The sequence below is a fragment of the Dermacentor silvarum genome, chromosome 2 (assembly GCF_013339745.2).
Source record: "Dermacentor silvarum isolate Dsil-2018 chromosome 2, BIME_Dsil_1.4, whole genome shotgun sequence".
Classification (NCBI taxonomy): domain Eukaryota; kingdom Metazoa; phylum Arthropoda; class Arachnida; order Ixodida; family Ixodidae; genus Dermacentor; species Dermacentor silvarum.
Window position 1 is genome coordinate 67,840,310 of NC_051155.1, and position 16,504 is coordinate 67,856,813.

Consider the following 16,504-nt stretch of genomic DNA (forward strand, 5'->3'; position numbering starts at 1 on the left):
ATTACATCAATAGCGTGAAGAAGGAGGCAACTCATCTCGAGAAGTACCCTGGCAGCAAGAACCTATTCATTATTTCTGAGTGAAATAGCTTATAGTCCTTAATATGCGTATCATATAGTCGACGGGCACCGTAATGTACAGACTTATCTTTCTGCGCCATAAGGCAACACCGCGGTTCAACTATAACACACTTTCAAATGTTCAACTGCTTCAGCAATTCGTTTTGTGAAATGCAGTCAGAGAGAGCTACAAACAGAGTGTTGATGCTTTGCAGCCATATCTGGCATGTATATTATATTATATTATTGGCATGTATATTATATTATATTATTGTATATGTATATTAGTTCCTTGAACCATGTTTAGTCTCCTCTTAATTTGTTACTTGATTGTGTTACATTTTATACTTATACCGAACTTCAAGTACTTTTTTTTTCATTTTTCCGCCAGGCTCTTCCATACACGTACATTTTGCCATTTTATTTTCAGCAAATTGGTTACTGCTGCTGATAGCATTACTCTGCTCTGCTAAAATCTTTTTAGTAGATAGCAAAAGCTCCAAATGATAAATAGCTTTGCTCACCCAACCTGTCCCAATGGTGTTCTTAACTACAGGGTACTCAAAGATGAGTGCCTTCGCCGCAGTCTCATACAGCCTTCCTGGGTACCTATGAAAGCAGCAAACGCTCAGCTGGTGTTCAATAATGTGCAGAAGAGTAAGCAGGTACTTACACACTGAGTGCAATCAGATGGTTGCTTAACAAAGAAGCAATCCTTGATTTGGTACGGCTTGAAACTTTACCAGCTTCGGTGTTGCCGATGGCAACCTGTAAGTCAAATAGCGGTATCAAGTCAGGTAGCGGTGTCAATCTGTAGTTACTTCCACTACTGCTTGACGGGCCCAACCCTGGAGTGATTCCAAGTGTTTCATTTGTGCTGAAAACACATAAAAAATCAGTAAGCTTTACAGTTTGACAAAAACTTCGAAATTTTGTCATTTACTTGCAAGTGCGAGGTATGGCATCATTAATGATTAGGCTAATTTTGCTTCCATAACAGTACACATACCCGTCAGGTGGGTCCACGTATGCATCAAATTGCGCATTGTAGACCTGAAAGCAATGTACATAAGTTAAAACATGATTACCATGGGCAACAAAGAAAAAAACCCTTTAACTGCCATTACTTGTAATGAAATGACTATGCTAGCTACACATCTGCAATGCGCATACATGGCTTATCCACTTTTGCATAACAATTTTTGTGAGCTTTGCAGTTTCATTATGCTGGTATATTATAAAGTCAGCGAATGGTATCTAATGTAACTTCACTTTATTTTACGCTTTTAAGGTGTTTTGTCTTCCGACCTATTCATAACCAAATCTGACACCGACAGCAACCATTCCGCTTTTATAATCTTGACAAAAAAGAACCCCTCCCCCATGTAAACTAGCTAATTTCGAATCGTACAACCATGACAAAAACAAAAAGTTCTTTTTGTGCCGTAAAATCTGTGTTACAGAAGGGAAGCACATTATTTCTTTGGGCATGAATACAGTAAGCGGGTCATAACTACACCCTAAAAAGACATGCTATGCATTCTCATGTTACTTGGTGGTGTTCGCTTACGCAATAACGTAGCCCATTTGTGTAGTGACAAACCCAGCATACACAACGTACTGCCATTGACTGAACCATTTGAAATGGTTTCTGGTGGCTAGATAAATCGGTCTAAACTGTAACGTTCTTGGTTTGGTTTATGCAATCAATTCCCTGGGAGGGAAATGCCAGAGGCATGTGTACTATGCGTTGAAGAGTATCAGATAGTGAAAATATCCGGAGTCCTTCACTACGGCGTACCTCATACCTGGTTTTGGCACGTAAAACTCACCATATTATTATCATACCCTCGGATTGAATGAGCATACGTGTAACACTAAATACCGTAGCGCTCCTCTAGACACACATAAAGTCGGTGCACATTAGTAGAGTGTGCTAGATTGGGGGAGTGGGTCCAACGAAGGCTCCCCACTGAGGCTTTTTTTATTGAAAAGTTGGTGGCGCCACCGTCGCTTTCTCCCGAATGAGTGGCCCCGCGCTCCGGCAGGACGCTTGTCGCGTCGGAGACCATACAGCAGCTGCATGGAGCTTTTACAGGCGGATACTCGGTTGCGGCAACACTGATATTATTGCCCACCGATCTATAGTAAATAAAATGTAAAATGACTGGCGGAAAGAATTCAAACTACGCAACAACGACGGTGCATCGAGCAGACGACAGCCACTCAGCCCGTGAGCACGCCTCAGCCAATGCGCGCTGCCGAAACAGCCGGCGCCAACGTTTATTGGCCAGAGATTCAGAATAAGGCAACCGCAGTGCCGCCACAATTTCCGCATTTTCTGCTTCACCCTCGGCGCTTGCCAAGGCGTCCGCTGGACCCACTCCCCCAATCTAGTACACTCTAACGTTACTGACAAGAACGAGCACCGGTAATGAAACACGGCCGCCGCAGCCGGGCTTTCACTGAGTGACCACGTGCTCAACAGAGCAACAATACTATAGTGGTGCTTCAAAGGAAATGGCGCGGTTTGAATTGTTGCGCGAGGCACCTTTCCTCTTTGTTCTCGTATTCGTATGCTAAGCATACATTTGAAAGAGCGCCGAATAGATTGCAACTATTCGGCGCTCTTTCGGTTCAACTGCAGCCTCATCCATACAAGCACTTTGCGTCATGCTGCAGAATGTATGAGCGAAGAAAACCTGAACAAGAGACATTTCCAGAACATACTTAAATTCTGCAAATTGACACATCTCCGAAGTCTGTGGCCATCACGGCAGCGAGGACACCTTCCTTGGTGTGCCCATCAGTAGAGATGATCTTCTTACGTTTTTTGAATGACACCAAACACTGGATCGGCGTCGACATTTTCATGCACGTGTCCTCGATACAGCAAAAAAGCACGAACGTACACACACCCGTTCACTGAGAGACGAGCAGAAGCGATGCTCCCACATGCTTGTCTGGCTTGTCGAGTGTCGACACACAGAGGTGGAGCGATAGGCGCACCGACCTATGGGTCCCCTAGGAGTAGTATCCCGCGCAACCTAAAATTGTGGCTGACGTTGTTCTTTCCATTGGCTACCTGAAAAACATTCCTAAATGAACGAAACTTTTTACCAGCCACTTACCATCAAATATGCTTTTATACGTTGAAAAAAATAATTAATTCCTACGAAGTGGCGGTCAAAAAGTCAAACCACTCACAGGGCAAGAACAGTACAGCCTTTGAGATAAAAAAACGCACTGCTAACTGCAGTCTGCTGAAATGTTTTCGGCTATGCAAAACGAGTTCGAAAATATTTTGAACAAGTTTGTTGCGTGGAAACTAAACGCTGGAAGACTCAAAAGAAAATTAGGAATTTTTTTATAATATCTTAGCAAACACGAGATATTGTATTCACACAAGAGCAACACTATCGTATGGGTGCTCTTTATTTGCTGAAAATGATTTTTTTCTTGTTTTGAATTACATGCTTTGCAAAGTTATTCAACAAGCACAATTAAAATTGACAAGAAGCTGTATATATCGCATTTTGAAGAAATTTTATTTTGTTTTATTTTTATTTCATGGGTTTGGGGCCCGATCGCTCTTCAGTAGGCTGCGGCTAGATCATCGTCGCATTTGTGCTTGGCCGCTTGGCATAAATGTGGTCGCTGACGTTTGTTTGTTGGTGTACTGCTTTGTTTGCGGGCCCCGTGTGCGCGATTGTACTTCGGAAACGAATGTGTGAGAGAACAAAAAACAACAACGCGATACATTCTTGCCTACGGTGTGCATTTTCGTCGGCGGAGTTTTGTAAGGCCGTCTGGCACATCAGGGATCATCGCCATGATAGGGATTTTTCTGTTATGTGTGGAGTGCAAGGGTGCGCAAAGACCTATCGGGAGTTCGAGTCTTACCGGAGGCACATTTACCGCTGTCACAGAAATTACGTGGACCTTGACGCGATTCAACAGGGGATCGGTGCCGAAAAAAATGCTTTTCAAGCGACACGGTTGGACGCTGCGACAGACAGTGTTGTTTTTGACGACAGTGAATTGCTTCCTTCCAACTCCTCTGCGGAAGATGTCAGCAATGCACGTGAAACAGGCTACAGTGACACCGTTCGCTCTTCTAGCACAATCTATGACCTCGCGCTGAAAGTCAAGAAAGAGATCTGCTGACTTTTTTTTCGCGTGGCTGAAGTGCACAAGTTGCCGCAGTCCGTGACTGAGGGTATTTTTACCCACTTCAAGGTTACCTTTCTTGAAATATTTAGGTTTTTTGCTTCTCAGATTCAACAAAACATTGCCCTAGGGCGCTATAACGTAAAATGATTCCAAACTGTTTTGATTCCAATTTCAGCAATCAGCCTCCGCGATTGGTCAAAACATTTTCGGACCACTCCCAACTTCGCCTGTCTGTCACGCGACGTCACGGAAATCGCGATTGCTCCCCATCTGATATAACGCGTACACACTGATTATGCATGATTAAACCGCACAAAAGAAAAATAATCATTCCTGATTCGACGCGTTTTCACCATAGCCCTCTGCTATTGGTCCAATGTTTTCTGGCTACGCCGACTTCGCCTGCCTGTCACGTGACCTCACAAAACCGCGAAAACTCGCACGTCAAAGTGACGTGTACGCGAAAAAAAATGCATTAATATGCTGAACAAAACGAGAAAATTTTCTGAATAGCCACAGACTGCCCCGTTCCCAAAGGAAGAGAAGATGGCTGCCCGCCGATCGCTCAGGCCCTCGCTACTCGCACCTGCCGGTGAGCATGTATTTATTTGCGCGTGATAAACCTTTTTTTGCGTGGCAGTAAAACGTTATCGAGCCCTTTCGGCACGTATACGACATCGCTCTGCCAACTCTTCCTTGCTGAGGATCCGGTTTAGCGGCATTCTTATCCCTCCGTTGCACGCCACCGCGATTTTAGACCAGCCACCGCAAGCTAAGTAAGGCTAAGCGGACCAATCGGTGAAGCCGGCACCACCATCTTCATGCGGTTATCTATTTTCACTGCGCTGGCTCGGCCCCATCGAAACCCTCTCCACTAGAGCGTGCTCCTCGCCTCTTGTCAGCCAATTAGGTACGAATAACCGCTGAGTGCAGACAATGTTATTGGTTTTGAAAGCGAAGAAAGGTGACCTCCTATAAATGAGGTGAGTGTTTGATTGGGTTGTTCAGACAACGCTGCGGGTCACCGCCCGATGCTTGCATCGGTGGTTACGTAAATTTGACGTCAGGAGTTTGGAATCAAAACAGTTTGGAATCATTTTACGTTATAGCGCCCCTAGACATATTTCGAAGTGCCAGTACCAAGTCAGAGAGAGAAAACTTTGCCAAGGAACACCTTTCCAACGTAAAACCTGAAGAACACCATCTTGAAGACGCTGAGACATTCCAGTACCTGTCTATACCACGTGTCCTTCAAAACCTGATGTTGTGCGAGACCTTCCGTGACCACTTAGATAAAAACTTCTCAACTGAACAGCCATCAGCAGTTCTTCAAAGTTTTTATGAAGGTTTGCGGTTTAAGAAAGAACTCTCGGCAGTTCTAGAGAATGGGACGCAATATACGCTATTTCTTGTCGTTTACAGTGATGAACTGGACATTGTGAACCCCCTGGGATCGAAGCGGGGCATTCACGAAGTAATCGTTGTGTACTTCAGTGTGCTTAACATACATGCCCGCTATAGATCACAGCTACGTTGTATACATGTAGCGCTTGTTGCACCATACAAACTTGTCACAAGTATGGGCGGGATGTGACTGACGTTTCTGTTGTTTTGGTATATTGATGTTAGAAACAACAGGTTTTGTCTGTGCAAATAAATTGCACTACTGTAAAGGTAATCCTTGTGGCGTTCAGTGGGGATAATCTTTCTATGAACAAGCTCAGTGGGTTTACGTGCTGTTTAAACAGGAGGCGCCCGTGCACGTTTTTCACTGCACCATATTCAGCGTTTAGCATCGTATCTCATGAAATGAATGTGCAAATTCGAAATAGGAGTTTGCACGGAACTCACATTGAAAGCGCTAACGTGAACCAGCCATTGAGCACAGCACTTTATGGCGTAAAAGGTGAATCACCTCTTTTAAGTAATTGGTACTTTGATGTAACACTGGAGCTTCCTCCAGACCAGATGCCTGATTTGCTTGAAGGAAGCACACCTCATGTTCTCAAACATGTCTTCCAAGGCCCTGTCAGTAGCAATGTGATTAGGTACACAGACATAGATCGCATCACGACATTCAATTTTGGTACGCACGACAGAAAGAACAAACCACAAGCCGTGGAGAAACACTTTCTAACTGGAAAAAGTAAATACAAGGGCACTGCATCGCAGAAGTTATGCCTCTTTAGATTTTTGTCACTTATGTACGGAGACATTGTCGCAGAACACAACAAGCACTGGGAATTATAGTTGCTTTTGAAAACGATTGTAGATGTGATATTTGATGACACCCTTCCACATGACCACCTTGCATGTCTGCAGGATGACGTTCGATTCTTTTTGTCGGCCTTTGTGGCTCTTTACCCTGGCCAAATGATTCCTAAGCTTCATTTCCTCGTGCATTACCCGAGACTCATCAATGAACTTGGCCCACTTAAGCAATACTGGTGCATGCGCTACGAGGCAAACCAATGGATACTTCAAAACTATTGCCGTACGTAACAAACATTTTAAGAATACATACAAGACAATTGCTGAAAGACACCAGTTACTACAGAGCTATGAACTGTGTAGTTTTGAGTTGTGCAATCATATTCAGACAACCAAGCCTAGGCCACTCAAAGAGGAAGATTCGGCCCGAAGCATGGCTGAACCTGTTTTTTCGCCCAGCGTTCCTATGTGGCAAGTCAATTCTGTGACTGTGGAACACGTAACGTACAAATTATTGGACGTTGTCATTCTACAGAAATGCGTGCCACCTAGTTTTGGGCAGATCACAAAGGTGTACATTTATTGCGGCCATGTGTTTCTACTTGTAAATGAGCTAAGGAACACCATGTTCAACAGGCACTGTTGGTCCTATGTTGTCCAGAAGACCAGAGAACAAAAACTTGTCAAGCCAATTGACCTTCCATCGTCACAGGTTCTTGATCTGTACTTTGAGTCTCAACTTGTGCTATGGCCTGAAATAATGATTACTGATTCAACTGATAACGCTCACTATCAATGTATGCAAAATGCTGACCATGAAAATAAACATTGTAATTTGAAACTGTGCCCATTTGTTATATACTGCTCACATCTCACTTCCCACACTTGAATGCGTATCCAACTGAAGCAAAAATTTTGGCAGAACCCATTTCAAGATGACTGGCATGGTTTAATGTAAAACACTTATATTCTGTTGTTTACCTTTGTTGCTTTTTTCTTTAATTTGGAAGTCCTCATAAGCAAAATTTCAAGAAGCATTTTATTATATCGCGGGAATAAAACTGTTAACGAAGCGTCTTGCCAGCTACAACGAAACTAAGCATTGGAAATAAATTTGTTTTAGGCTAAGGCCTTAATACTGATCAACATTTTTTTTTCAATTTAAAGCAGCAAATACATATGCACAGGGAATACCGTTTTATGTTTGAATATATACATGTTCCTAGATATTAGGAATTTACCGACATTAGAGAAGCAAAGATACAACATCGATGTGACAGTATAAAAATTCGGGCTACATGCATTTTAATGGAAATATCAATTCCTTTATAAATGTCAGCCGCACAGACTATATTTTACAGCCACGATCAAGAAGAGTGGAAGGAAGGGTGCGGACAAGTTAAGGTAACTAAATTGTGAAAGTTATTACGACCTTTAACTCTATGAGTGAACACATGTTTCACCAGCACTCAGAAGGGTTTTAAATTTATGTTCCTTCCTTGTTAAGTTGCCACTATATAGGTAGTAACAAGACACCCGCTACTTTGGAGTCAGTGAATAGTAACTGTCCGACAAAGGTAGAACTGCAGAAGTTACTCAAATTTTCTTTCGAGTTACTACCTGTGTTACTGTCACAAATGTCCTTGTTGTGCTGGCAAAAGCGACCCAAGACGCACCGTTTGACGCGCCTGCTTCTGAGCTGAATTTGAGTGGAATTATTACTTCAGCACGTATGCTTGCTGAATCTCAAAGCCAGAGTTTAAACTAGAGCACTGCACGGAATCGGACTTACCCGAAAGCCCGTGCCCGGCCCGGCCCGTGGGCCGGGTAGGGCAATTTTTTCACGGGCTCGGGCTGGGTTCGGGCAAGACGTGGGCTTTTTGACCCGCGCCCGGGTCGGGATCGGACTTTCTGTTGGTGTGCATGGAACGTGCAGCGAGTTATCCTCGCGCGTCTCGACTCTGAAAAAGTTGTTGGCCCGGCGCCGCTAGAAGCTAGCAGTGCTACTCCCGTGTACCTCCCTTTTCTTCTTCCGTCGTATTTTGCGCTGTTTGAACAGAAGGTAAAAGTCCAGAAAGACCGAAGTCGCCTCAAACTAAAGATGTCATTGTATTCCTTACCTAAATCAATGTGTTGTGTGGGACGGGATCGTGGCTTGAAATCAACAGATAGACGCGAGTAGTGGGAGTTGTGCGTCCCTGAAGAACAAGCAACAACTATATTTTGTAATCGTACAGCCTCTACGGCTCGGTTGCGCACCCTCACACCACTTCCCTTTCTCGCACACAAGGCGATAAGATTTTACCGAGTCAAAGATGGGAAAGGGTGTCTGGGCCGCCACATCACTTCCCCTCCTAGTGAGTTAGCGAACGTTCGTAGGACGATTTAAATTATTCACAAGTCCATACGAAGGGACGCCCTGGAGACTCGTCCACTGCGTGTCCTTGTGACTTGGCGAGTTTGAACGAGTAGAGCCTTGGAGGGTGGTGTCACAGATGACATTGCATGTGAAACGGTGTCTGCATCTTCAATGTGCGCTGGCTTCAGCCGATCGAGTGATACCACTTCGAGACGACCGCGCTCGTCGATAGTTAACTGCTTGTTACCTCGACGCAGCACTCGGAATGGCCCGTTATACGGTGGTTGGAGTGGCCGATGAACTGCGTCATGGCGCACAAGCACGTGTGTGCACGAAGCGAGTTCTGATGGTTCGTACACCACGGGTGGCGCTGCCCGTCGCGGTGGCGTATAGTGTGAAGGTTTCCCATTATGTCTGCTAGCCTAAGTGCGTAGGCTGCGGTAGCTGTACAACCGTGTTTCGGACTACCCGTGAAGAATTGTCCTGGAAGGCGTAGTGTCGTTCCGTAGACCAGTTCGGCTGCACTGCAGCCGATGTCTGTCTTAACAGCTGTCTGGAGTCCCAAGGGAAGTGGCAGTGCCTCCATCCAGTTGAGCTCTTCTGTTGCGGCGAGCGCAGACTTGAGCTGGAGGTGGTAACGCTCCACCATGCCGTTGCTAATCGGCTGGTAGGCGGTTGTTCTGATGCGAGAAGCACCAATGAAACGTGTAATGCTGGCGAAAAGTGATGATTCGAACTGCCTTCCACGGTCCGTTGTTATTATGGATGGTGCACCGAAACGAGCAGCCTAGTGGTGCAAAAGGCGAGGGCAGCCGTGTCAGCAGTGATTTGCGCTATAAGTATGGCCTCCGCCCAGTGCGTGAAACTGAAAATGCACGTCAGTAAATAGGCATGCTCTTGGCAAGGCGGTAGAGGTCCGACAATGTCGAGGTGTACGTGGTCGAAACGCGCGTCCGGAGGCTCCAACTTTGCCAACGGGGTCCCAGTATGTCGATGAATTTGGCACGCCGACATGGCATGAATCCTCTTACCCAGCAACGCACGTCTCGGTTGATACCGGGCCAGATGAACCTTGCTGTGAGAAACTTTTGCGTAGCTTTGATTCCAGGATGCGATAGCTTGTGAACAGAAAGAAAAATGCGGCGACGTAGATTGGCAGGCACGAAAGGGCGTGGGTTGCCCGTGGAGGTGTCACAGCAAATCTGGTCGCCTGACCCCGGAATCTGCATTCACTGTAGCTTGAGTGCCGTTTTTGCTGCTAGAAGGCTTTTTAGCTCATCGTCTTCTCTTTGGGCTGCCGCCAGCGCGTCGAAGTTAACTCCATCTGGATCGTTGACGACGTTTATAGCACTCCGCGACAGGGCGTCGGCAACGCGTTGTCGCTGCCTTTTACGTGGCGGACGTCTGTCGAGAACTCGGAGATGTATGCCAGTTTCCGAAGTTCTCGGGCCGTGTGCGTGCCACCGTCCGAACGCATAGAGCGGAGAGCATAGGTCAGCGGCTTATGGTGGGTTAAAATGAAGAACTCGACGCCTTCCTGAAAATTCCGGAAGTTGCGTGAGTAGATGGCTAGCAGTTCGCGCACGAAGGTGCTGTAGCGGCGCTCAGTAGGCGTCAGTTTCGAGAAGAATGCAGTTGGGTGCCATGTGCCGCCGCTCAGCGCTTGCAACACGGTGCCGATGGCTATGTCTGAGGCATCGACCATTAAACACTGGGGAATTCCTGGCCGTAGGTATGCCAGGAGAGCCGGATTTGCCAAGGCCTGCTTGCTTTGGTTGAAAACCCTTTTCGCTTCTTCGCACCAAGGCAGGTCATTCTAAGATCCTTGCGTTGCCTTCAGCAGTCCGTGAAGTGGTTGTATGAGATGTGCGCATTTAGGCACAAAGCGGCGGTAGAAGTTTCGCAATCCTAGAAATTCACGTAGTAGGCCTTCGTTGTTGGCAGTCGAAAATCTTGTATGGCCTGCACTTTAGGTGGGTGTGGCCGTACTCCCGAGCTCGAAATGATGTGGCCCAGAAATGATAACTCAGGCACGTCAAGTTCACTCTTGGCCGCGTTGACGATAACGGCGTGCTCAGATAGGCGCCGAAAGACAATCCGCAGGTGCGCTTCATGTTCTTCTGGGGTTGTGCTCGCGATAAGCTAGTCGTCCAGGTAGCGTGACAAAAATTGAGGCCCCGTAGAACACCGTCGATAAACCATCAGAAAGGTCAGAAAATTCGGTCAGTATGGAAGTGAAGCGAAGAGGTCCTGTTGGCTTGCTCAGCGTAGGGCTGAGCGGCGTATGCCTTGAAGGCTTGCCTTTTACATCGCTTTGTGACACAGGGTCCTGTAGCCTCCAGTTACGTACGTCGACTAACAGTCCGAAGTGGCGCAGAAATTCCGCCCCGAAGATGGCGAATTTCACGTCGCCTACTATGAAGATTCATCGTAGCGTTCTCTGCAGGCCCAGACTGACGGTTAGGGAGAGGTTTCCGTACGTGGCGATGGCCGTGTGTTGACTGCTTGAAGAGGCGATGTATTTGGGCGCTTGCGGTCCGCAGGCGATGCTGGGAGTACGCTAACTTCGACGCCTGTGTCGACGAGGAAGCGGAAGCCGCTGTTGTGGTCGGTTAGGAAAAAGACTGATGAGCGACGTTCTTGCATGGAAGAAGCGCTGGTCGCCCTCAGCGCCTGCCCGGGGCGTTTCCCGAGAGCTCGCAGGGTGGCACGCATTTGCGTGCAGCATTGCCGAACTTGCGATGGTACCAACATAGTTTTTGGCGTTTCATATGCGACTGCGGAGCACTCTGGCTGGTTGACCGTGACGCGGTATGGAGGGCGGCCGCGGAATTCACGAGACGGGAGATTTCGTTCTTCATCTCTTGAAGCTGCTCATGTGGAGACGGTTCGCTTGTGACTGCCGCGACAGATGAGGGAGCTACCGCCATGAGCTTGTCGGCTAACTCAGCCAGTTGGAAAGATCGTTCTCATTTGAGGCGGTCATGACCATTCTGATGTTCGGAGGGATTTTCTGTAGAAATATTTCTCGGAGCAGCAGGCTGTCAAGACAGCCCCCTGTGCTGCCCAATAATTGTTGCATATGACGCAGCAGCTTGCTTGGCGTTCTGTCGCCGAGGTTGGCTTCATGAAGAAGCTGTTGTGGCCATTTGCTTTCGGAGCGCCATGCAGCGCCATGATGCGCCATGCAGCGAATTGTGATTCTATCTGAATGAACCACAATGCAGGATCCGCAGTCCAAAACGGAGGCAGTTTGACGTCGACGCAGGAGAGTGTCGGAATTTCGGTGCCTCGAAGTGTGTCCATAGCCCTTGCTGCTCCTCGTCCGGGCCACCAATGTTGTGCGGGACGCGAGCGTGGCTGGAAATCAGCAGATAGAAGCGAGTAGTGCGTCCCTGAAGAACAAGCAGCAACTAACTTTATTTTGTAATCGTACCCCCTATACGGCTCGATTGCGCACCATCGGACCACTTCCCTTTCCCGCACACAACGCGATAACATTTTACCGAGGCAAATATAGAAAAGGGTGTCTGGCTGCTGCTGTGCGACCGTGAGGCGGCCAGAAATGTAATTAATTCTTTCAGTGCGGTGTAAACGCGTTCGCGACTTGCTGATTCTTCAAAGGCGAATTGGTAAAACGATGACTGGTAAGATAATTCGTCACGCGACTGAAATATGGCACTGCGTCCATCCATGACTGCATGCGTTTTCTCAACCGGCCTTCTAGCAGCAGCGCATTACGCTGCACCATGGACGACCTAGAAGCTTTCTTTCTCCATTTACTCCTTCCATGCGCTAGGCTCATGACCTGACGTGGCTGCGCTTCGCCTAGAGTGTACTACAATACGGTCGAGTGGGATGAGCGGCTGGGTCGGCGCGCAACAGTGAGGCGCCCGACGTGGAAAAATTCAACGTCAGTGGTGAGCTCCCAGTCAGGATTTGTCAATGCCTGCCGTATGCACTCCAACTCAATTTTATTCTTATGTAATTTCCTTCTCATGACCAGGGTCCCCTCTGAGTTTTTGACCTAGATAAACGTACTGCTTTCCAGACTCTACATGCTGACTGGAAATTCTAAATTCTTGTTCCCTTGTCGGGCTATTGAACATTATCGTTGCCGTCTGCATATTGATCTCCAACCCCACTCTTATACTTTCAGTCGAGAGCCGCAGTCGTTTGTTCTAATTAGTCTTCATCGTTGCTGAGCACAATAATGTCATCTGTAAACCGAAGGTTGGTGAGATATTTGCCGTGGATTCTCACTCCTGAGCCTTCCCATTGTAATAGCTTGAATACTTCTAATATAGTGCTTAGTGGGATATAGTGGAATACTTCCAATATAGTGGATATAGTGGAATATAGTGGGATAATTTAGTGGCATTATTGTTTTATTACCATTTTCGATACCTAAACCTTGCGGCAGCCAAACAATTAGACAATGTTCGCTGTTAATGAATATTCTCATGCTAACTGCTTGTTATGGGCAGCCCCCACATTGTTATCAATAGCATCGTCTCCTTAAGGCTTCGAATATGACCTTCCAAAGTTTAGGTACCTTGACGAAAAGACTAGCTGTTAGGTGTTTCAATTTCCAGGGGAAAGTCTAGCTCGTCAGCACATAGGATTATAAGGCTACTTAGTGCTCCTCAGACAGGTAAGCGTAGGCTATTCAATTAATCTGCAGAATAGCAAAAGTATTCTACATCGCCTTAGACTTTAAGGGGGTGGAAAGATCACTGACAAAATGGCGAATTAATTGTAGCTCATTTAATTATAATTCCATTTCTGATTTTTTCAACAACATTGTTTAAGACTCAGATACACAAAGCTGCTCTCAAATGAAATAAAAAAGGAAAATAACAATATCTGTTACCAGCAGTATGACCCTATTATTTTTATTTCTGGGATATTAAGTTGCAAAACCATGATCTCACTACGAAGCACTCAGTAGTAGCGATCTCCGTATTAACTTAGACCACGTGGTGTTCTTTAACGTGCACCAAATGCATGGTACAAGGGCGTTTCTGCATTTCGCCCCCGCCGAAATGCTCCCGCCATGGCCGGGATATGATCCCGCGACCTCGCGCTTAGCCAGCGTAATTCCGAAGCCACTAAAGAACCACAATTGGTCTGAACCTTTCTTCGAATGCGAAAAAGATCGTAATACAATCCACTGCTATAGAATTTTCGCTGAACATATATAGCTATAGAATCAACTGAACAAAGAACGAAACAGTTAATAAAGAAATGGCATGCCGAGTTAAAGTCGCAATTTAAGCGCTCAATTCATGCAATTTTGAATGTTGGCGCATCCGAAATATGGGACGGAAAAATTTACAAGTATTCACACTTTCGAATTTTTTTGCTGCATTGGGTCTGCCTGTCTCTTGATCAGCACCGAATGTACACTTAAACGCAACAGCATATCTATAAGTAGATCTTTGCAGACAAGAAAGCCTGATGGATATTATTGCTCATAAAAAGTGCCTGTCAGCTTTTGGTGCAATGTTTATGGTGGAGATTTTAGATGCATGAGAAGACAGCATTTCCACGAAAGATTGTTATAATGAAAGAAAATTAGTGTGCTCTCAAGCGCACGTACTGAACGGAAAAGAAAAAAAGAACATGGCCATGGAAAGTTCAGGCCAGCCCGTCATGGTTTTTCAAATTCGTGAAGTGGCTATATTTAGCAATGTGGTTACACCTCTATCACATTTATCGTGTTACTGAAATCGATGTTTATTTGTCATGTTTAGGTCATGAAAACGCGGTATCTGTTGCGCTAATAGGCTTCTCCATATTTTCTAATAATTCTTGTTCGCTGGTCAAACTGCTATCTTACATTTATTTTACTTGTTCTTATAATGATGTTTTCCTTGAGTCGTTTAATTCAGAACGCTAAAATGCGGTTAGCTTGGCTTTTTCTTTTTTTCTTTGTGGATGTGGCTGGTGACAATTGCGTGTTTCTTGTCGTCTTCGCGTCAGAACGAAGCGAGATGTAACACAGTGGCGAAAGCCACTGCGGTCATGAAGACAGCAGCAGCAACAAAACAACAACAGGAAACGTGAGGTTCTAGATTCAAGGAGGCCACACGTAAGCGCCCGCCATCTTTTGGCGGAGAAATTGCAGTATAAAACGGTCGACCGTGCCGCAGTGCCTCAGTCACTACTTCGCAGTGCCTTCTACAGTGCCGTGCACGCTTTGATCAGAGATAAAACTGTAGTGTCACGTCTTGGAAGCAGGAGTCTTCAGATCTCTGCGTGCACGTTTCAGTGTCCGAAAGGTTTACTCAAACTGCCAGTCATAATGTGCTCTGCTGGAGCTCTCCTCACGCAGGTAAGTGCACTATAATCGAAAAAACTTGCTACGCATATTGTGAAGAAGGGCGCACTAGGGTGTTTTAAGTTTTTTGCTTCTACTTCGTTGATTGAGAGAGCAGCGCGAATATGCCGCAGCCGTACACCTGGCAATTCAAGTACATAATCAAAACTCCGGCCTGGTGACTGTAGCGTCAAACCGAAACATTATTTGGCCAAGGTTGCTTGATAGTTACTTTTATAAGGGGCATGCTACGGCATATATTTTTCGCTGATTACAATGTATAACAGTTTCCTAGAGCGTGGAACCGATGGTCAGCAGCGCGTGTTTTCTTCGTCTGGTGCAGATCGCGGCATTGAGACAACATCCTTTATCGCAATCGGTGACTAATGGCAGCTCACCACTTCACGCACTTCCTTTTTTGAGCCAATATAAATGCGAGCAATGCTACTGTGGGTAAAGGGGTAAATTAAACGCCTATTTCATAGTGACGACGTCTTTTTACTAATCGTAGTAGAAGGTATAGATATCGAAGCAGTGGGCGATGCTATACAGGGCCAACAAAATTAAGTATACCGCATCTGTCTAATCCGCTAAACGTTGGCAGAGGGGAGGAGCGGAGGAGTGCGACCACCCTGCAATTGCAACATCTGTGAAGCAGATTGTGCATAGTTTTACTACAGCGTATACAAAGGCGCAGCAACTTCTACCACCAAACTCATATAGAATGAAAGCTTTTATGGCGATAGGAAATTATTGGACAATCCAGGCCGATTACCGCCGTCGTCGTAGACGTCGCCGTGAGGTTCCGTGTAAACTCTTAAGTGCGATAACAACGCGGACGCGCGCCGTATGCTGTAGGTGCGAGGAAAAGCATGCGAGGGTGGTGAGCCGAGAAGGATGGATAATCTGGATGCTGCTCGGTTTGGTGCCGCCTTCTCGCGCCCGCAAGGGCGGAAGGCGGGGATGTTGCGCGCGCATTTTTCGCCCGGGCAAGGAGGGAGCCAGAGATGTGCGCCGGCTAAGAGGGAGGAAAGCACGCGAGTTTTAGCCGACAAGGATGGTGGTTTTGATGCGGCGGCGTCGTCTCGCGCACGCAAGGAAGGAAGGCGGGGAGATGTGCTCGCGTTAGGTGTGGGGGCGTAAAGAGGGACATAGTAGCACGCATCTCCGCTTCTACTTCTGCGGCGGCTGGGCATGGTGCGGCGGAGTGCGGCCGCGCGCTTCCTATCTTGGCGGTAATCTGCGGCGGGTTCGAAGGCTAGCTGATGCCTTCGTGTGCGCTTTGTTCTCGCCCACCTAATTCGTGTCGAACCAAGATACAGCAATATAAGGGAATCCGCTCGCCGCCGTCCTTCATCACGCCAGCACTCTGACAGCAAG